At 43.5% G+C, this 22,787-nt stretch overlaps 1 pseudogene; it reads left to right on the top strand.

Moving 5' to 3' along the window:
• Positions 1-19,940: 19,940 nt before the first annotated feature.
• LOC125094953 (lysine-specific demethylase 3A-like) lies at positions 19,941-22,361 on the top strand (annotated as a pseudogene).
• The last annotated feature ends 426 nt before the right edge of the window (positions 22,362-22,787 follow it).

The following is a 22,787-nucleotide window of genomic DNA, read 5'->3' as shown; positions in this document are numbered from 1 at the left end:
ATACCCATTTGAAGGTCACCCGTAAATTCGGGTCATGCTTCCAGCCTCGCTGTGCGAACGGGACCTGCGTCTTTGCTGCGGAGGCTCAGCGGAAAGGAGAGCGAGGTGGAGAGCAGCCGCGCCGCACACCTGCGGGATGCAGGCCCCGCGCAGACACGGCGGGTTGTAGGGTTCACCGTGAATCTGGAAACAACCTCTTCCGTTCCTCACTAAAGAGAAAGCCGCTGGAGGCCACGGTCCTGAGGGCCGCAGCAGGCCGGGCCGCACCGACCCGACTGAAAGCAGAAGGGGCTCCTGCAAACAGATGAATGGAGGAGAGAAAACCTGCCAGTTCATGGAGAAGAGCCCATTTCAAATTCAAGCACACTCATATAAAAGCCTCTTGATTCTAGAAAAGTAAAAATGGAAAAAAAAAATGCATCTTCGGTTACAGGAAGCCTGGTAGCTGATTCTGTGGGGCCAGTTCCTCAGTTTACCGGAGTTGGCTCGGGGCCCTGGAGGAGGGCGCAGCCGGGTGTCTCAGACTCCAGGACTGTGAGTTTCACAATGGTTTGCCCCCAAATTCTCTGGGAGTGTGACTAAACACATCTCAAAAGATGGAGATTTTCCATGGTGGGTCATTACTGGCCACTAGGTGTTTCTGCTCCTCAAAAAATCCTCAAGCATTTCAGATTCTTTAATTCAGATTCTTTCTGAGAATACAATGCCAAAACTTCTATTTTGTGTATTGACTTTTGCAACTTTGAAAAATTTACTTCACACAACTAAAATAAGCAACAAATTTCTTCAGCATCCCTCTTAAATAACGTGATTTCAGGCTGAGAGCTTGCAAACAGACCCACGTAATGTAGAAGAGAGGTTAATTCTCTTATACTGAAATGACATCTGTAAAATCCATAACATTTTAAAATTAAAGGAAAACTTACTGTAACAAATTGTACTGGTTTTACCTGCAAGCCTGAGGAAAAGGATTCCCTACTCACACTGGGACTGGAGCGGGAAGCCGGTAAGCTCCCCCCGGGGCTAACTCCTCCAGATGCCTGCTCAGCCCCTAGTGAGGCTGTTTGACCCACATCGCCTCACGAGGAAGTGCAAATGCTGCAAATAACCATGACGAAGATCCTTCTCTAAGTATAGGATGAAGTGTTGTATTACTAAGAAGAGTCCATAGTCTAAAATTTAGAAAGTTTTTGTGAAAAGCTACTGTGGATAAAAAAATTACAAGAAAGCATGATGATTTTAATTCAGAATCATTCTAGAAAAAGCATTAGTCTTCCCCCCCCCCCCATAAATTCCTTCTAAATTACTTCTTGCCTAAAATCACCTTGTTCTATAGTCAGTGGTTTAAAAATAATCATTCCTTTTTACGGGGCCCCTAAACATATGTTCTGTTGAACGTGTGGGAGAGTCTGTAAAGAGAAGTTACATGATAATGAGTCATTATTTTCCAAAGCCCCAATATATAATTTGTAATGTGTGTACACGAAACAATGAAAATGACAAGTTAGATTTCTTTTTGCTACTGATAAATTATTAAAAAGTTAAACTTGTTCAAACAAATGTTTTATTATTGTTTTTGTAATTTTCCTCCTAATGGAAAAATGGTCAAATATGAGACACATATTCAACTGGGTCAAATAGAGTTGAACTTTTTCTTTTAACCAACTGCACAACTGGTACAGCTTGTCATTGTTGGATCCATTTTTAGATGCCCAGAAATAGATTCTTACTATGAGGGAAATCACACGGTTGGACTGGAAGTGTCCTGTTACATCTCCCGAGGAGATGCCGGCGGTGGCTTTACGTGAGATACTGGGGAGGAGGAATATAATTGATTCTGCTTGATGGTAATCTGGGTTCTTCCCGGGCAGAAAAGGCACAGACGTGTGCAGTAATATGTAGGAAGTATGTAGTACCTTCTGTCTCAGAATAAACCTGTGGGATTTCAGCTTGAGGCTTCTGTGAGGAGAAGGAAGAGTAACTTCCTTCAAAAGTCTTAGCCTTTCCTGTGCCTTTTACTTTTTTCCAGCAAAGAACTCAAATTTGGTTCTTCTCCAAGTGCATGTTTGTTAGCTCTTTCTTGCGACACATGTCCTGAGTTGAACTAAGGGAAATATCCTTCCGTTCGATAATGTCAATACTCCTGCCCTTTTCCACAGCATTTACCACCCGTTATAACACCTCGGTCTCAACAGAGTTGATGCATTTTTTAGGGATGTTTTCTCCCCTAGATGAGCACGGTTGGTGATGGGTTGGTCCATTCGCATGACCCGCACTGACGCTGTGTGAGATGTGGGGCCTCTGGCAGCTAACGCTTCAGGAAGGCCCTCTGGCTTCCCTCCAGGGTCCGGGGCAGACCTTGCCTCTTGGACAGAAAAGCTTTTCCCTGAGTCCGAGGAGCAGGTAATTGCATTTACTCTCATGAAAACCGGGCATCAGGAAACATCTGCTCCTTATTGCCCATTCTCCCTGCTTCCCTGTGACCCCCGCGTCCCACGCCGGCGGCGACGTCCGTCTGGGAAGAAAACGCGGCTGCACGACTGACCGTCCGCCCGCGCGGAACGCGGCGCTGGCGCAGGGTCGCGGCCGCGAGGAGCCGGCGCGCGAGGGCTCCGGGGACCAGTTGTGCGCGCCGGAGCCGGGGCGCGCCCAGCCTGGACCGTCGGCTCCTCGCGGCCGCGGGGCCGGAGGACTCGTTTCCGCTCGCGACGGCAGATGTTCACGGGCCTCCGCAGACCTCGCCTGGCTCGACCCGCCGCGGACGGTCTCGGAAGCAGCGCGGGGGACGCGGGCAGGAGGCCGCGCAGGCGGTCGGACGGGGCCGGCGTCTGTCCGGAGTCGCTCCCGCCGCCGCGCTGCTGCTGCTTTCAGGCGACGTGACCCTCTCCGTGACCCCGACCCAGCCACGCTCTGCAGGGCTGTAGGCAGGGACCTCACTGCCCACGAAGCGCTCGTAGTTGAGCTTCACGCTCTTCTCCACCTTAACTTCATCCCCAGACTCTCTTCCTCCGCTTGCGAATTCCAGCTTCTTCTCCGGTGCCCTAACGCGTCCCGGATCCCTGCGGGGCTCGTCCCGGATCCCTGCGGGGCTCGTCCCGGATCCCTGCGGGGCTCGTCCCGCACCAGCGAGAAGCCGCGCCGCCCGCTGCGCGCGCGAACTTCCCGCTTCAGCCGCTTCCACGGCGACCGACCTCACGCGCTCGCTCCAGTTTCGCCACTAGGTCCGTTAGCTCGAGGTCCACCTTTCAGAATAATGATGTCTGCTGAGCCTGGAGCAGGAGGGCGTCCGAGGCCCGCGGTGCTCCGAACACGGGCGGGGCACGGGGCCCAGCGCCCAGCAACCCTTCTTAACTCTACAGCTCTGGTCGTGCCTCCTACTGAAGCGAAGGGAGATTTTTTTTTAAGATTTTATTTATTGATTTGACAGACAGAGATCACAAGCAGGCAGAGAGGCAGGCGGAGAGAGGAGGAAGCAGGCTCCCCGCTGAGCAGAGAGCCCGATGCGGGGCTCGATCCCAGGACCCGGGATCATGACCTGAGCCGAAGGCAGCGGCTTAACCCACTGAGCCACCCAGGCGCCCCCGCAACAAAGACATTTACTTGAATGTTCATAGCAGCTTTAATTCATAATAGCCCAAACCAGGAATGACCCACATATTCATCAGCTGATGAACAGAAAAGATAAATTTTGATACATTATATAGTAAAATACCTACTAAGCAGTAAAATGGAATCTACAACTAACCCATGCAATAACATGGATGAATCTCAAAACCATTGTGCTAAGTGAGAGAAACCAAACTCAAAAGTACGTATATTCTAGGATTACATTCATATGAAGATCTAGAACGGGCAAAAACTAACCTGTTGTGATAGGAATCAGATGAGTGGTTGTCAGATACTGCAGATTAGGGGAATTGCTTAGGAAAGGGCACAAGGATGGTTTTAGGATGTCGTAAATGTGTTAAGAGAAATTTCTGTTGCTGATGTACCACATCAGGACCATATCCCAATTTTCCAATGCATGCTAATTCAGTGAAATGAAGATATAATTGAAAAAGGACAACCAGCACCGTGGTCCAGGTAAATTATAGATTAAAAAGTTTTGGTGGGGGTGGGGGGAACCTGGGTGGCTCAGTTGGTTAAGTGTTCAACTCTTGGTTTCAGCTCAGGTCATGATCTCAGGGTCCCGGGATGGAGCCCCACACTGGGCCCTGTACTCAGCGGGGAGTCTGCTCTTCCCTTCTGCCCCTCTCTCCCTGCTCATGTGCTCTTTCTCTCTCTCTCGAAAATAAAAAAATACCCCCCCCCCCACCAAAAAAAAGGTTTTGGTGGTTTGGCATGGAAGCCTAACCATCATATTCTAATCTGACAAGAACACATTTTCCTATTGAAACAGTCAGTTTAATACTCAACCTAATGCTTTGAAGTGAGAAACAAACAGTAACACGTGTGCTTGGCAGAGAGGCAAGAGAAGGTCAGAAGAAACCCAGTAGACAGAATCTGTACTGCGTGTCTGTGGGTATCCTCACAAGGATCAGGAGTGAGGACATGTATTTATGGGTTAGCAGAGTTGAGCAGGATATCGTGATTCCAGACATACTTATGGGGAAAATAATAAGGAGTATATTTCGAGAGAAGGTAACTGAGAAGTAATTCAGAAAAGCTGGACAAACTAATACAGGAAAGATCATTATCTAATGCTACAGCGTCCAAAGGTTTGGGTTCAAATTTGGGGGGAAAAATCATTTTACCACCCTTAAACGACTAGCCAAAATGCCACAGGGGACTTGATATGATTCCCTGTGAGGAACCATGAACCTTGATGATGGTCTAAGGTCTCTTCCAGTTCTGCAAACTGAATCTTCTTGAAAAGATATTCTAATTATACAGCTAAGAAGATTTAATAATTACCTCTTGCTTTTCTAGAAAAAACTACTTCAGGAAGTGAAGTCACAATGGTTAAACTATTCGCCCGTGGTCCTTCATTGGCGCAAAACCCAGTCCAGGCGACTGTATTCCCAGTCCAGTCTGCGGGAGCCAAGATGGGACTGGGCCACAGCGCCCTCTGGCCTGCACGCTGGCGCAGCCCGAGGAGAGGCTCTCCGGGATTCTGCAGGAACCCATCAGCCTTTGTTAATAGGTTTTCTTCATACAATACATTCTCTTACTTGTTTATGTAATTTATAGACTTCAAAAGTGCCACTCCCTCTTCAAGTTAAAGGACACCGTTCTTCATTTTAGGGAAATAAGTAACACCACACCCAACACCTCCTCTACTCCACTTAACTAACATTCCCTGGAGTTTTAATTTTTAAAACCTGACTTTCAGATATTTTGTTCTCATGTAGGAAAGAAGTTTATGGCAAAACATCTTCATATAGACGACGAAGTCACTGAGTATTTTAAGGTCATATATTTGGAAAAGTAAATGGATGACTATAATATTAGGTGGAATCATATTGCATTTCTCTAAACCATGTTTGACCTACAAAAATGGTTGTTTCGTATGATTTACCCTTATTTAAAAGGATAAATAAGAAACGATGAGGAGAACTGGGATCTGGGAGACATATGAGAAGCGAATTATTTTTTAACATATATTACTTTTTTATTTTTATTTTTTTAAAGATTCCATTTACTTATTTGATAGACAGAGATCACAAGCAGGCAGAGAGGGAGGAGGAAGCAGGCTTCCCGCCAAGCAGAGAGCCTGATGCGGGGCTCGATTCCAGGACCCTGGGATCATGACCTGAGCCGAAGGCAGAGGCTTTAACCCACCGAGCCACCCAGGCGCCCCACATATATTATTTTAAATCCAAGGATGTTTTCACCACACTTGAAAAATTAATAAAAACAACTTCAGAGGAGAAAAGAGAAAAATATGTGGTCATTAATTCTCCTAAACTGACTGACTTTCTCCTCTTCCCAGACTTCTCCCCATACACTTTGCCCTTCTTTGCCAGAGTTGTTTTTTAAACCATCTTTTAAGCTATTATTTTCAAACTTCTGACAACTTTTAGAAATATAATCTAAGGAAATGTATCATCCGATTACATAAATATATACATGTAAGGGTTTTATTGTTTTAGGATGGTGGAAAATTTAAACAACATAGATGGGAGATCATATAAAATATCATATCATATAAAAATTTATAAAATATGATGCCTGCATCTATTAGAATACTATGTAGATACTGTTTTTGAATTTACTTTTAGTATGTTCTATAACTTCTCTTTTTTTTTTCTTGGATAGCTGGACTTGTCCTGGTACAAGGCATTGCTGTAAACCGGCCTCCAGTAATAAAGCATGTGTGTGTGGGGGAAGCAGTTTACTGTTCTATGATCCGGTCTGTCTTTCAGTGAGCCTGTGCTTCTGGACTGTTAATGTCACAAGTGTTTCTTGGTCTTTTTCTCCCCCTTTGGGTGGGACAGGATGGCCGGAGTGGCCTGGCCTTGCATAGTATTTCCCGCCCTCCCGTGAATGACTGCTGCTGGCTTGGGTGGCGGCTTCCCTGCGCCAGCTGAGTCCGGCTCTCATCCCCCTCCAGCAGCGAGGCCGGGGTTGACTAGTTTCTCCTGAGGGCAGGCCTTGTTCGGAAGAGCAGACGCTTCTGGTCTCTTTCCAAATGGATACCTCTTCCTTCCCAGCCAGAAGCTGGAGGGCATTTCTCTCCTTACTGTAGAAACTTGCCCAAGCTCCCGGAGGTGAATTTTACAAAACTGTGGAGCTCTGTTATGATGGAGTCCCCTGGAGTTCTTAAGCCTCAGATTTGGGAATCCTGAGCCTCAGGGTCCATCATTTACAGTTCAAGTTCCCCGAGCCCGGTGACTGAGGTGAGCTTCTGCTCTGGTAAGGCACTATACTCCGTGTTTGCCGATCAGTCTTCCCAGGCTTGGAGACAGAGATTTGCCCAATGTCCTCTCCTCCCTTGTGAATCTGGGAAGAGCTGATGATTTTTGGTGTTTAGCTTCTTACTTATTAGGATGCCGTGGCTACTGCCAACTTCTTTAAATGCAAAACAATAAATGCCCTGAAATGAGTTTTTAAGGAGACACGGAGGTTCTTCCTAAGGAACACTATAGGAGATGATAAGGGAAATGGAAGAGTCTCTATGTAGGGCAGAAGAGAGCAGAGGAGGGAAGCTGGGAGGGGGGAGAGGTATAAGAAAGGAAGGTAGAATACCAGGAGCCCATCCAAACAGTGTCCGAGAGAGAGCACCTCCGTACAAGGGCTAAGAGCCCTGGGCCTGAGGAAAGACTGTGAGGTGCCAGGACTCAAACTGGATCAAGGCCTTGCCAGCCAGAAAACCACCTAGAGTTCCCGTGAACGAGAACTTCACGTTGCCTCCACCCAGGACCTGTGCCTGTCCGTGGTGGGGTCTGCGCTCTGGGAGAGCTGTCCTCCCTCTGGACCAGGTTCTGATCATGCAGCATGACAGCGCCCAGTCCACCCAGCAGCCCTGGCTTTCTCCTATTTCTTGACATTGTCTTCAGGGCATCTGTTAGCTCAAGGGCTATGGTGTGGTGGTGGCATGGGACGGGTGGGCTGACAAACTGGCTATGCCTGAGGACCCTGAGTTTGAGCAACCAGGAGTGGAGCCCCCTGTTCTGTCCGAATACATTTAAAAAAAAGTCTGAAGGGAAATATACCAAATAAGTACAGGAAATGTTGACCTCTCTCTGGACAATTTTTTCCCAATATTGTTCTAGGAGATTATTTTGACTTTGCTTCTAAATATCAGAACTTTAATGACCATTTGTAAGCTTGATTGTGTTTAAAAAAAGAGAGATAACAGACCCAAGATGGAGTGACTTGTGCTGGGCCCCTGTCAGCAAACCAAGACTTAAAATCCAGCTTACTTGCCGTCTCAGCCTTTCCAGAGACTATGACCTTTAACCAGTCGAGGTGGAATTACCTGATCGGCACTAGTGGGGTAGTCGGCAAGAAGGACCCCTGCCCTTCACCGAAAGGAGGGCAGCCTTGCCTGAAACAACTTATTTTTTATTAGAACCTTCTTTTTCAAAAAAGGAAAAAAAAGGAACAGAAATAAAAGAAGCTTCCTTTTCTGGGGGGTGCGTGGGTGGCTCAGTCGTTAAGTGTCTGCATTTGGCTCAGGTTATGTTCCGGGGGTCCTAGGATCAAGCCCCATATCGGGCTCCCTGCTCAGCGGGAAGCCTGCTTCTCTCTCTCCCACTCCCCCTGCTTGTCTGTCTCTCTCCAACAAATAAATAAATAAAAATCTTAAAAGAAAGAAAGAAACTTCCTTCTCAGCCCCCTTCTGCCTACAAAAATCTTTCATTTCGTTCAGGCTTTCAGAGCTCTTTTGCACCTGCTAGCTGGGTTGCTGCCCAACTCATGAATTGTTGAATAAAGCCAATTGGGTTTTCAGGTTTACTCAGTTGGCTTTTGTTTTCTAACGATTGGTTTTCAGAGTTAAAATATACTGTTTCCATTTTTGTTTTTATTTTGCTAAAGTGATTTATTCTGGGGAACAGCTTCAATGTGTCAATTCTGTAATGATTTTATTGATGATGGCACACAGTGTGTGACCTTATTAGGGCGTGTTATTACTACTAAGTTCAGTTTGCCCAGGTCAAATGTGCACATTGAATTTTTTCAAGGAGATGGAATTCTTCCATTACTTCTCATCAAAATTTTATTGTGTATATAGTTTTGGCAATTTATTTCTCCTCAAGAAAGCCAAAGTTTTTCTGCACTTGATCTTAGCCAAAAGGCCGAGAAGCAATGCCAAAGTTTTTCTGGGTTAACAGGCGCAGGTATCCCTTCAGCCGGTTTCCTAACCATGACAATGAAGAAGGGTCCAGTCACCCAGCATCACAGAAGAAGGCAGGAGCTGAGAAGCAGGGAGGTTCCGCGGTGGGAAGACGTGAGAACATTCGTCCAGAAGCTTCTGTTTTCCCTCACGACCTATAAGGCAAGGAGAGCAACTACAGGAGGGTTTTGGGGAGTGTGTGATGTGGAGAGGACACGTTTGGAGAATGTAGGATGTGGCTATTTGGGAGCGAGGAGAAGCTGTCCTGTCAGGCGAATGGGGTAGGACTGTGGGCCGGCGCTCAGTGCTCTTTGAGATCCATGGTCGTGGATTTTAGGTGAGACCGGGGCTGCGTGTGTCCGCCACTGTGTTCAGTGGCTTGAAGTCAACAGCAGGGCAACGGGTGAGTTTCCTTTGAGTTGGAGTTTGGCGAGTGCTGGTGGCTCCGGACAGAGCATTGCTCCTGCCGTTTCTCTCCCACATCATCTAACTCTTACTCCCTGATTATTTCCTTTGTATGAAATACGTTTCGGGACCCACCATCCTTAAACAATGACCATCGGTACACACAAAATGCTAGCCCAGACCTTCCCGTTCCTGCGCTCCTTTAGAGAGAGCCAAGCTGTCACCTCCCTTATCTGGTCCCTTCAGAGCTGACTTCTTCAACGACAGTCTCGGTGCCTTTTCTGCTCTTTGTATTTTCTCGACCTGGTCCGGTCCAGCCTCGACCGCGCCGCCCCGGCAGTGCGCATCAGAGACCCGGAGGCTGCCGCTGTGTGACCCTGAGTCAGTCCTCCGTGCTCCTCTGGAAACCTCCTTCTCTTCACCTCCACAGCACATCCCTCCTCCCCACCCCACCCCCGCTTCACTGGCGGCTCCTCCGGGATCTCTTCTGTTGAAGGTCGACATGTTGGAGGTCATCTTGCTAGGAATCCCGTTTTGTCATCCAATTTATTTCTCCTGGGGAGTCTTCTCTACTAGCAAGTATTTAAGTATTATTTATACATCAATGATCTCCCTAAACTGATTTTTGATGTTGAAAATCCTCGCATTCCGAGATCCTCCCTTGATTATGAAGTTGTGTTGTTTTTCTGTACATTGATAAGTACAATTTGCCAATGCCTTTTTGTTTTAGGAGTTTTGCAACTTTTTGTCAGTGAGATTGCCTATAACTTTTTAAGCCTTTGAATTAAACTTGATTTTTCAAAATAAGCCCTATTAAAGAAAACTATTTCATATTCCAACTAAAATTATTCTAATAGACCTTTCCTTTCTAGAAACACTTATTAAGGCAGCAAAGTGTTGTGTAAAATGTGGTCTCAAACCAAGCCACAGTGAAAGGTAAATGTTTACTTAACTTTCGCTTCCTCCCAACAGGACACTCTCTGTTGCTCGGACTTGGAACAAGGCGAGGAACGGTGCCTCGGTGACTGGGAGCCTGGTGGCCGCTAGAACGAGGCTCAGGCAGTCTCGGGGCACCTGGGCGGCTCAGTGGATTGAGCCTCTGACTTGTGGTTTTGGCCCAGGTCATGACCTCGGGTCCTGGGATCGCGCAACCGCCAGGCTCCGTGCTCAGCGGGCTCTGCTATGTGCTCTCTCCCTCGCTCTCTGCTCCTCCCCTGCTCGCTCTCTCTGTCTAAAATAAACAAATAAATCAATCTTAGGAAAAACATAAAACCTCAAGAAGCTGGATATGGACACCTCTTAAGAGAATTTGGGGGACCCTAACAAAAGATCCTGGTTCTACTTGTCATGACCAGTCCGGAGGTGGAGTGGCTCCTCCCAGATAGCAGGAGGACAGAGCCTGGCCGGGCCCGGTGCTCCCCCATGCTGTGCTCCCTGAGCAAAGTCTGGGACTTCTGCTCCAGGGGAGGCGTTTTCTTTTTAGCTGTTCCATGTCCAGGGAGTGCTTTGTGCAAATGGTTTGAGTGAAGACTCAATGTGGGTATTTACAGGGTTGGAGGCAAGAGTATTTTTCTAACATGGCCGGGCAGAGTCCAGCTGTCAAAGGGGTCATTTCCAGCTTGTCCTACTCACTCACCACACATTTGTAGACCGAGGACCACAGACCTCTGTTACGCCGTCATAATCACATCTAACGTCTCTCCTAACTTCGGATTCATGTTCTGTGCCCGCCAATTCCTGCATTTAACATACAGCACCCATACACCAGATAACCCACTGTCACCAGGCACGTGGTCATAAAACTTTAATAATGTTCTGCAGACCAAGCAAATGTTCTAAACCATAACAGCTCATGCATCAGATTCACAGTCAGAAACCCCAAGATCAAAAACATTTACGCAATATAAATAAAAGACACACACACACACACACACCTTACAGAACTGTATTTAGGGGGCACCTGGGTGGCTCAGTGGGTTAAGCCTCTGCCTTCCACTCAGGGCATGATCTCAGGGTCCTTGGATTGAGCCCCACATCAGGATCTCTACTCAGCAGGGAGCCCACTTCCCCTCCTCCCCCTCTCTGCCTACTTGTGATCTCTGTCTTTCAAATAAATAAATAAAATCTTAAAAAAAAAAAAAAAAAGAACTGTGCTTAGGGAAACTTTATTTGGTGCGTGTCACTAAAGAGATATTTTGCTAAACTGCTAATCCAGGTACTTTTGTTTGGAAAATCTATGCCAGTCGGGCACAGCCATTTATTGGATGAGGAGAAAAGAAAGAGATGCTTGTGACAACCAGTTTTGTTTTTTTCTTAAGATTTTGTTTATTTATTTGACAGAGAGACAGAGATCACAAGCAGGCAGAGAGGCAGACAGAAGGAGAGGGCAAAGCAGGCTCCCCACCGAGCAGGGAGCCCAATGCGGGACTCGATCCTAGGACCCTGAGATCCTGACCTGAGCCAAAGGCAGCCGCTCAACGGACTGACACCCAGGTGCCCCACACAACCAGACAGTTTTAAGGTCTTTTCAAGTTGTTTAAAATGGACCAAAAGATGCATTTAAGTGTTGTCAGGATGGAAAGCTGCCTCTGAAATGTGGTAGCAAACCGGTCGCAAAGCATACGGCCGCTGTGTCTCGCAGACAGGCTGTGCCAATAAGCCAAAACGTTTCAGGACACACTTGCTGGCCTTGTTCTGTGTCGTCACGTAATGGGATCGATCATGTCTGATTTCACAAAAGATTTAGAGGATTTGCTCATACCCCTCCTAAATCTGATCCTAGTCTTCTAAGGGATGCTTACTTATTCCGGCTTGTAGGAAGGTAGAGGGGGGCTGGTCCTTCTTCAGAAGGAATCTGGGGAACGAGGTGGTGTGCGTGCTGACGAGTGAGGCTGATTCTCCAAAGCACAAGCACCACTCTGATTAAGAACGACTTCCGAACGTCGGCCTCTGGTAAGGACTGCGCTCATGCCTTATCCTCTGAAAGTCTGCTCCCAGGTTGGACGGTTGGCAGCTGGGCGGGACAGGCTGCAGAGTGGGCCACGGTGGCCAAGGTGGCCCGAGATCCCGGGAGTGGCCGGGCTGTGGGGTGCAGCACTACTTGGGAGAACCTGGACTCGGCAGCCGCCCCGGTCTGTGGCAGCATCTCAGGGCTCCCGCGGCGGCCCAGCGGCAGGGCCCGGAGCCAATGCTGTTGAAACAGCGGCCCAACCACCCCCTGCTCTGGGGAGCGGACAGGCCAGGCTTCTCCAGGGGCACCGCCAGCAGCCCCCATGGAGGGATTGTGATAATAATTGATGCACAGTTATCGCTGGAGTGTACTGTGATTAACTAGCAGTTGTAAAGTATTAGGTAAATATCAAACACCCAAAGAAGAGTAGAATAACTGAAATCCAGTCTCTGAGATTTAAGAAAAAGAAATGGCACTTAATTGTTTTATGTATTAATATTTTCCTCTTAGTTTATAATTTTAGAAGACTTTAAAAATGCCAGATCCATGATCCCAAGTTTTTCAAGTATGAGGAACCCTTTGTAACAGAAAATATCTTATAGGCCTTTATGTGATCAAGTGATATAGCAAGTTCTTTTTCTTAATTTTTTAAATTTTAATTTCAGTAGATTAACATACAGGGTTGTCAGTGTCAGGTATACAATATAGTGATTCAGCAGTTCCGTGTGTTCTCAGTGCTCATGATGTAAGTGTCCTCTTTAATCCCTCCTCTCTTCCATCTGGCTCCCACCCGCTGCCCCCGGTAACCATCTGTTTGTTCTCTATATCTAAGAGTCTGTTTCTTGGTGTGTGTGTGTCTCTCTCTTATTTGTTTTGTTTCTCAAATTCCACATATAAGTGAAATCTCATGGTATTCGTCTTTCTCTGATTTATTTTGAAATGACAAGATTTCATTCTTATGGCTGAGTATTTCATTGTATATATATATATGCCAGGTCTTCATCCATTTATCTACTGATGGACGCTTGGGCTCCTTCCGCAGTCTGGCTATTGTAAATGGTGCTGCAATAAATATCCCTTTCAATTCATGTTTTTGTGTTGTCTGGTAATACCCAGTAGGGTGATTGCTGGAGCATTGCATAGCTCTATTTTTAATTTTTTGGTGAAACTCCGTGCTGTTTTCCACAGTGGCTTACCAGTTTGCATTCCCACTGATAGTGCAATAAGGTTCCTTTTCCTCCACATCCTCACCAACATCTGTTTTCTTGTGTTTTTGATACTAGTCATTCTGAGAGGTGTGAGGCGGTATCTCCTTGTGGTTTTGATTTGCATTTCCCTGATGATGAAAGATGTTGAGTATCTTTTCATGTGTCTGTTGCCTGTCTGGATGTCTTCTTTGGACAATGTTCATATCTTCTGCCCATTTTTAAATTGGATTTTTTGTTTGTTTGTGTTGAGATGTAAAAGTGCTTTATAGATCTTGGATACTAACCCTTTATCAGGTATGTCATTGGCAAATATCTTTTCCCATTCTGTGGATTGCCTTTTAGTTTTGTTGATTAGTTCCTTTGCTGTGGAGAAGTTTTTATTTTGATGTAATCCCAACAGTTCATTTTTCCTTTTATTTCCCTTGCGTCAGGAGACAGATCAAGAAAGAAATGTTGCGGTGACTCTTGTCAGAGAAATTACTGCCTGTGCTCTCTTCCAGGATTTTTATGTTTCCGTATCTTGCCTGTAGTCCTTAATCCATTTGAATTTATTTTTTTGTGTTGTAAGAAACAGGTCCAGTTTCATTCTTTTGCCTGTAGCTGTCCAGTTTTCCTAGTACCATTTGTTGAAGAGACTTCTTCCCATTGTATATTCTTCCTCCTTTGTGAATATTAATTTACCATACAATCATAGGTTTATTTCTGGGTTTTCTCTTCTGTTCTATTAATCCATGTGTCTATTTTTATGCCAGTACCATATTGTTTTGTTTACTACAGCTTTGCAGTGTAACTTGAAGTCTGGAATTGTAATACCTCCAGTTTTTTCTTTTTCAAGATTGCTTTGCCTATTGGGGGTTTTTTGTGATTCCATAAATTTGAGGGTTGGTTGTTCTAGCTCTGTGAAAAATGCTATCGATGCTTTGGTAGGGGTTGCATTAAATGTGTAGATTCCTTTGGAGAGTGTAGACATTTTAACAATATTTGTTCTTCCAGTCCATGAGCATGGTACATCTTTCCATTTCTTTGTGTTGTCTTCAGTTTCTTTCATCAGTGTTTTATAGGTTTCAGAGTACAGGTCTTCACATCTTTGGTTAAGTTTATTCCTAGATATTTTATCGTTTTGAGTGCAATTGTAAATTGAATTGTTTTCTTAGTTTCACTTTCTCCTGCTTCATTATTAGTATGTAGGAATACAATGGATTTCTGTACATTGATTTTGTATCTTGCAAATTTATCAAATTCATTTATCAGTTCTAGTAGTTTTTTGGTGGAGTCTTTAGGGTTTTCTATATAGAGTATTATGTCATCTGCAAATAATGAAAGTTTTACTTCTTCCTTACCAATTTAGATGTCTTTTATTTCTTTTTGTTGTCTAATCGCTGTGGTTGGGACTTCCAGTACTATGGTAAGTAAAAGCGGTGAGAATAAACATTCTTGTCTTATTCCTGACTTAGGGAGAAAAACTTTTCAGTTTTTCACTATTGAGTATCATGTTAATGGTGGTTTTTTTGCATAAGGCCTTTAATATGTTGAGGTGTATTACCTCTAAAGCTATTTTGTTGAGAGTTTTTATCATGAGTGGATGTTGTACTTTGTCAAATGGCTTTTCTGTATCTACTGAAATAATCATGCAGTTTTTATCCTTACTTTAATGGATGAGACTTATCACATTGTTTTTACAGATATCAAACCACCTTGCATCCTAGGAATGAATCCCATTTGATCATGGTGAATGACTTTTTTTAATGTATTGTTGGATTCATTTCGCTGGTATTTTGTTGAGGTTTTTGTATCTATGCTCATCAGAGATATTGGCCTGTAGTTCTCTCTCTCTCGTGGTGTCTTTATCTGGTTTTGGTATCAGGGTAATATTGTCCTCATAGAATGAATATGGAAGTTTTCCTTTCTTTTCTATATTTTCTAAAATAGTTTGAGAATAAGTATTAACTCTTCTTTAAATGTTTGAATTCACCTGTGAAGCCATCTGGTTCTAGACTTCTGTTTATTGGGAACTGTTGATTAGTGATTCAATTTCTTTACTGGCTACCAGTCTGTTTGAATTTTCTATTCCTTTCTGTTTCAATATTGAAAGGTTATATGTTTCTAGGAATTTATCCATTTCTTCTAGGTTGTCCAGTTGTTGGAATATGATTTTTCATAATATTCTCTTAGAATTGTTTGTATTTCTGCAGTGTTGGTTATTATTTCTCCTCTTTGTGATTTTATTTGGGTTCTCTCTCTCTTTTGCTCTTTTCTGGTGAGACTGGCTAGCTAAAGGTTTATAAATTTTGTTCATTCTTTCAAAGAACTAGCTCTGGTTTCATCAATCTCTTCTATTGTTTTGTAGTTTCTATATAATTTCTTTCTTTTCTAATCTTTATTATTTCCTTCCTTCTGTTGGTTTGGGGTTTTGTTCTTCTTTTTCTAGCTCCTTTGTGTGTAAGATTAGGTCATTTGAGATTTTCCTTGCTTCTTGAGGTAGACCTGTATTGCTACAAACTTCCTCTTTGGAATGCTTTTGCTGTATTCCAAAGATTTTGGACCACTGTGTTTTCACTTTCATTTGTTTCCATGTAATTTTTTATTTCTTTTTTGATTTCTCAGTGGACTCATTCATTGTGTAGTAGCATATTACTTATCCTCCATGTATTTGTGTTCTTTCCAGATTTTTTCTTGTGATCAATTTCTACTTTCATAGCAGTTTGGTTAGAAAAGTTGTGTGGTATGACTTCAGTGTTCTTATATTTATTAGGACTTGTTTTGTGGGCTAATATGTGATCTATTCTGGAGAAAATCCCAGGTGTACTTGAAAAGAATGTGTATTCTGTTGTTTTAGGATGGAATGTTCTGAATATACCTGGTAAATTCATCTGGTGTAGTGTGTCATTCAAAGCCACTATTTCCTTGTTGAAATGTTTAGATTATCTGTCCATTGATGTAAGTGGGGTGTTAAATCCTCTACTGTTATTGTTTTTCTATTGATTAGTTCCTTTGTGATTGTTATTAACACTTTTATGTATTTGGGTGCTCCCATTTTAGGTGTATAAGTATTTATAATAGCTATATCCTCTTGTTGTATTGTTCCCTTTATTATATAGGTCTTTCTGTGTCTCCTATTACAGTCTTTGTTTTAAAGTCTATTTTGTCCCATCCAAGTATGGCTACAGTAGCTTTTTTTTGACATCTCTTTGCACGATGTTTCCTCATCCCTTTACTTTCAAGCTTCAGTGACTGTAGGTCTAAAATGAGTCTCTTGTAGGTAGCATATAGTACAGGTCTTAGTTTTTTATCCACGCTGTCATTCTACATCTTTTGATTGGAGCATTTAGTCCATTTTCTTTCTTTTTTTTTTTTTTAAAGATTTTATTTATTTTTTTTTTTTAAGATTTTATTTATTTATTTGACAGAGAGAAATCACAAGTAGGCAGAGAGGCAGGCAGAGAGAGAGAGGAGGAAGCAGGCTTCCCGCTGAGCAGAAAGCCCGATGTGGGGCTCGAACCCAGGACCTGGGATCATGACCTGAGCCGAAGGCAGCGGCTTAACCCACTGAGCCACCCAGGCGCCCCTTATTTATTTTTTTTGACAGAGGGAGACACAGCAAGAGAAGGAACACAAGCAGGAGGAGTGGGATGGAGCAGAGAGCCTGATACAGGCCTTGATCCTGGGATCATGACCTGAACTGAACACAGACACTTAATGACTGAGCCACCCAGGCAACCCCCCCATTTTCATTCAAAGTTATTATTGATAGAAACATATTTATTGCCATTTTATTACTTGTTTTATAGTTGTTTTTGTAGTTTTTTTCTGGTCCTTTCTTGTTCTCCTTCATGGTTTGTAGCTTTCCTAAATGGTATACTTGGATTTCTTTCTCTTTATTCTTTGCAAATCCATTACTGGTTTTTGATTTGCGGTTGCCGTTAGGTTTGTATAGAACATCTTCTGTGCATAGCCGTGTATATGAAGTACGTTGCTGCTTAAGTTTGAATCCAGTCTTTGCTCCTCTTCCCCACCCCTCCCACACACACTTTTTAGGTCTACAGCATTGTCATATTTTACATCTTTTTATTTTATCACTCCCTTGACTAATTTTTATAGATATACTTACTTTTACTACTTTTGTGTTTTTTACTTTTCATTCTCCCACTAGTGGTCTTTCCACTCAGAGTTCTCTTTAATATTTCTTACAGGGCCGGTTTAGTGGTCATGACTGCTTTAACTTTCGTTTGTCTGAAAAACTCTTTATCTCTCCTTCTCTTCTGAATTATAGCTTGGCTGGATAGAATATTCTTGGCTGCAGATTTTTCCCTTTCAACACTTTGAATATATCCTGACACTTTTGGCCTGCAAAGTTTCTGTTGAAAAATCCGCTGATATCTTTATGGGGTTCCTCCCCTCCCCAAGTAGGTAATTTACTTCTTTTCTCTTGCTGCTTTTAATTTTTTGTTTGTTTGTTCAGCACTACTTTTTTGTCATTTTAATTACTATGTTTCTTGGTGTGGATCTCCTTGGGTTGATTTGGGGGTGGCATCTCTGTGCCTCCTGGATCTGGATTCTGTTTCCTTCCCCAGATTAGGGAAGTTTTCAGCTATTTCTTCAATTAAATTTTCTGCCCCTCTTTCTCTTCTTTGGGATCCATATAATGTGAATGGTATTGTGCCTGATGAAGTCACTGAGTTCCCTAAAACTATTCTTAATTTGCATGGTCTTTTTCCTTTCACTTTTTTCAGTTTTGTTACTTTCCATTACTCTTTCAGGTTATTAATTTGTTCCCCAACTTCATCTACCCTGCTATTTAATTTTTAATTTCATGTATTGTGTTCTTCATCTCTGATTTTTTTTTTTTTTAATCTCCTTGTTAGGGTTTCACTGATGTCCTCCACTTTTTTCTCAGGTTTAGTATCTTTATGATCATTACTTTAAATTCTCTATCAAGTGTATTACTTATATCTGTTTTGCTTATGTCTTTTGCTATGGTTTGGTCCTGTTCTTTAATTTGGGTCATATTTCTCTGTCTCCTCATTTTTTTCTAACTCTCTGTGTTAGGAAAGTCAGCTGCATCTCTGCTCTTGGAGACGACGGCCTTCTGGAGAGGAGGTCTTGGAGTGCCCTGCCGTTCGGTGCCCCCTGTTCCCTAGGGCCTGGCGCTTCAGGGAGTGTTTCCTGTATGTGCTGCATGTGATCTGCTATTGAGTCCCGGCCTCATTTTCCTTTAGTCCAATTGTCTGCAGAGGCTCTCTGCCTGTTGTGGGCAGTGTGAGGTCCCCAGCAGGGCTGTGGCAGGTTTTAATAAGGTGTGTGCTGTTTTGCTCATGAAATAAGAGCTTCAGTCTTCAGAACTGGGGTGTCATAAAATGCACGACTCTGAAAGGAGGTGTTGGTGGAGTTTATGCTGGCCTTTTGGGTAATGGGGCACATAGCACTGGAACCGAGGCAAGTGTGACTAGGAAAGGTAGACCCTCCCAAGCATAGGGCCCCGCTTAGTGTAAGCAAGTTAGGTAGCAAGTGTCATTGCAGTGCCGGTCCCCACAGGTGGCGTGGGTTTTTTCTGGGGGAAGGAGATGGAAATTCCCCTCTGCCAGCAACTTTGTGGAAGGGTTTCCCTGTGATCCTTCCCTCTCCGGGTCACACTCTGAAATGAGTAAATCACTCTTCATCCAGTCTGCCCCAAGCTTTTTTCCAATTGCTGGTTCTAAACTGTATCTGCAAGGGCTGTTTGTTATGCTGCCTCTTTAATGGAGGGGACTCTGCTTCCTAATGCCCTTCAGGATTTCCCAGAGCCGCCCACTGATTTTTATAAATCAAGGTTTTAAGTCCTGGTGGTTGTAAGAACTAACAAAATTTAGCTCCTTTCACTTTCAAAGCAAATGTTAGGGGGATTCATCTTCCCTGTGCAGCTCCTTATAATGAGCATTTTTTAAATGAGAAAATACACAGAAAACGCTACACTGATGCATTAATATGTTGACGTAAACCTGTATTTTATTAGTCCTGGGCTGTGTGTTGTGTTGTGGTGAGAACGTGAGCTCTAGAGCAAGACTGCGTGTTCAAATCCTGCTACCTTATTTCTTAGTGTGTAACGAGGGGAACCTCTACCTATCTCAGTTTCCTGATATTTAAATTGGCAAGTAATAGTGCTTATTTTCATAAAGTCGATGATGGTTCATTGATACCTGACATGAAAAACCCTTAGAAGAGTACCTTGAGGGGCACCTGGGTGGCTCAGTGGATTAAGCCGCTGCCTTCGGCTCAGGTCATGATCTCAGGGTCCTGGGATCGAGTCCCGCATCGGGCTCCCTGCTCAGCAGGGTGCCTGCTTCCCTCTCTCTCTCTCTCTGCCTGCCTCTCCGTCTACTTGTGATCTCTCTCTGTCAAATAAATAAATAAAATCTTTAAAAAAAATAAAATAAAATAAAAAAAAAGAAGAGTACCTTGACACATAGCTTATTCATTTGAGAAATAACACACATACTTATATTGGACTCGTTTTTGAGTTAACATGGAATGTCCACTGGACTATAAAGCTTGGAGCCTAAGAAAAATTCCCAGAGGGCAGGGGCTGTGTCTGTGTCCTTGATCTGCATCTTCAACACTAAGTATGGCGCCTGACATGTAGGTAGTGGATGCCCAAGTGAATGAAATCAGACAGATTTGGGTTCTGGTCCTTATATTTATAAGCAGCTGCCTAAGTTACCTGACCTCTCAGCTATAAAGTGAGGGTAAATTCATAGGTTTGTTGTGAGGATAAAGTAAGCAGGTAAAGTACTTAGTAGCTGTCACATACTGCATCAGACATGTTTGCTATTAGCAGGAATTCAGATATTGACAAATTATGGAATTGCACATTTGAGATGTTAAACTGTCTATGTCAGCCTATTCAACTGTCCATCAAAGCTGTAGCTGGAAACCCCTGCCCAGGAAAGTAGTCTGTAGCATACTGATTTCCTCACTTCCTCCTCAATCTCCTACTAATGAACACCCTCAAAACAAGTTTCTAAGTCTTCTGATTGTGCTTGTGTGGAAGGCAATGTTGGATGGCTACCCAACAGTTAGTCCTTTCTTTCTTGCTTGCTCTCAGAGCTCCAGTTTGTTTGGAATGAAAAGATAGATTAGATTTTTGTTCCCAATCCTTCATTCTCTAATAGGATTATACATCTACACCTTTTGGTATGTGACTTTGTAGCACTTTCCACTGGAGTAGGCAGAGTACATACACATCCTTGCCCAGTTTGTGTTGGAGTTGGCCAGGCAATTTGTTTGGCAAATGGAGTGTTACTGTACATGACATGAACAGAGACTCTAAATGCATTTGTGTGATTTTTTTCCAGCTTCCTGTGCACCTACCATTTGCCATGAGACTATGCCAGGGGTGTCAGTAGTGCCAGAATAAGAATATGCATCGGGCAGACATGAAAACACACACATCCCTGTATGCAAGCCCAGATGATCCCAGCCAAACCCAGGAGAATCGCAGATGGACTACGTGCCCATTGAATGAGGAACAAATGCTTGTTCTTATAAACCACTAAGATTTGGGGGTTGCTTATTATGAAACATTATCACAGTGAAAGTTGGTCAATATAGGCACTAGTCTACCCACCTCCAAAAGAAGAATTGTACTTAATATAAGCTAATCCTGTTGTTCTTTTCCATACAAGAGAAGTTTCCAGATTCACTTGGAGCTGAAGGTGGCCGAATGGCCCAGTCTTGGCCAGTGAAATATATGACGATATCTACCGGGGACTTCTGGGAAAGCTTTTGCCTTCATGGTAAAAGGCATTGTAGGGGCTGAAAGTGGTCTTGCCTTCTTCTTTCTTGCTTGAAATTTCAGTGGGCATTTTGAGAACATAATTTGAAAACACAAAGGTGAAAAACTAGCAGCTGTGGATGATGGAGCAAACAAGTAGAAAGTCTAGGCTCCTGAGGGCATGGCTTAGTGGCCGCCTCACATCATCTTCACACTTCTTATTTAGTCACATTTTTTGCTTCTTGCTTCCTAAGCCATTCATAACCTACTACAGCTGAGTAGCTGAGTATAATGTCAGTTTCATCATCTTAGTCACTATTTCTCTGAGGTGAGTGATGAAAAAGAAAAGGGAGCTGTGTGTTCACAAGTCTCCTCCCACGAACCTTGGAAACCTCGTTAGGTTTATTATAGCCTGATGTGTGTGTGTAGTCACTATTTGTTTTTCCTGTGTGGCCTCTTTGTTAAGTGTTTCTAATAATAATAATGAACAATTAGCTTATGGTTACTTTTAATCAAAAACGTGGTGGGGACTGATTTGGATACAGAAAAACGTATCTTGGCCAAAACTGGAGATCACTATGTCAAACAGTGATTTCTGGAAAGGAAGCAGTGTCAACTGTAGAATCACAGTAAGAGCATCTTTTAGAGGGTTGCCAGGGAGTGAGCTGCCAAATGTATTCAAGAAATGTGTGATGTGTGCAATACCACCATCTTAACTTGTTCTGGGTGTATCCTCAGTGTAAATTTAGAGTATGTGTGGATTCCTACCAAATGAAGAGCAAAAACTGCCAACAGGGTGCAACCTACCAGAGTTTTCCTCGTTAGGATGAGTGAAGAGTCAGGTACATGAACTAAGGAACTTGGTGTCTACACAGATTATTCTTGGAAAAGTTCTCTATAAGGTTGGAGCCTATTCATTTTGTAAGAGCAAAATGTGGGACAAAGGCAAATTGTCCTTGTAAAAACAGGTAATTCAAGCTCTTCTCAAAGCCAGCCTTGGAGACATAAAGCAGATTCCTTTACTTTGAGAAAAACCTGATCTTGAAGCTGTGCTCCTACAAAACCCCTCAGCGGGAGCTAGCAGCTGTGGGTGAGAGTGCAGCCTCCAAGCCAATGGCAAGCATTAAGTTGGCCTGTCCAATCAGCACTTTTCCTATAAATTGGCCAGCAGACTTTACCAGAGAGAATGTCAACAAGGAAAACAACGACAAAAAGGACACAAGAATACACAAAAAATCCTTTTGCTATCTTTGTTTCTTGGGTCGAAAATAAGGCTTGCTCTGGTTTATGTAAGAACCTCAAAGAATGATGACACTACAACATTCTGATAATCCTCACTATTGGATGTGGGGTAATTCCTTACTGTGCTTGCAAGATCCCAACAATAAGAGGAACTGGAATGTGTTCAAGGAGTACTAGACACAAGGGTACCCAGTAATGATGTATGGAGGCATCATAAATGGAACACTGAATTTTGAAACCCTGAGTCCTTCGTCAAAGAGTTTGGTGACAAGTAAGTTGATCTAGTTAATTGTGGGACTGTCTTAGTCTATTTGGGCTGCTATAACAAAATACCATACATTCTATAGATTAAAAAGCAAGCATTTATTTCTCCTAGTTCTGGAGATGGAGAAATCCAAGATCAAGATGCTGAAAGATTTGGTGTCTGGTGAGGGCCTCTTCTTGGATTCATAGACA

This window comes from Lutra lutra, chromosome 3 (assembly GCF_902655055.1).
Source record: "Lutra lutra chromosome 3, mLutLut1.2, whole genome shotgun sequence".
NCBI lineage: Eukaryota > Metazoa > Chordata > Mammalia > Carnivora > Mustelidae > Lutra > Lutra lutra.
This window is presented reverse-complemented; position numbering and strand designations above follow the sequence as displayed.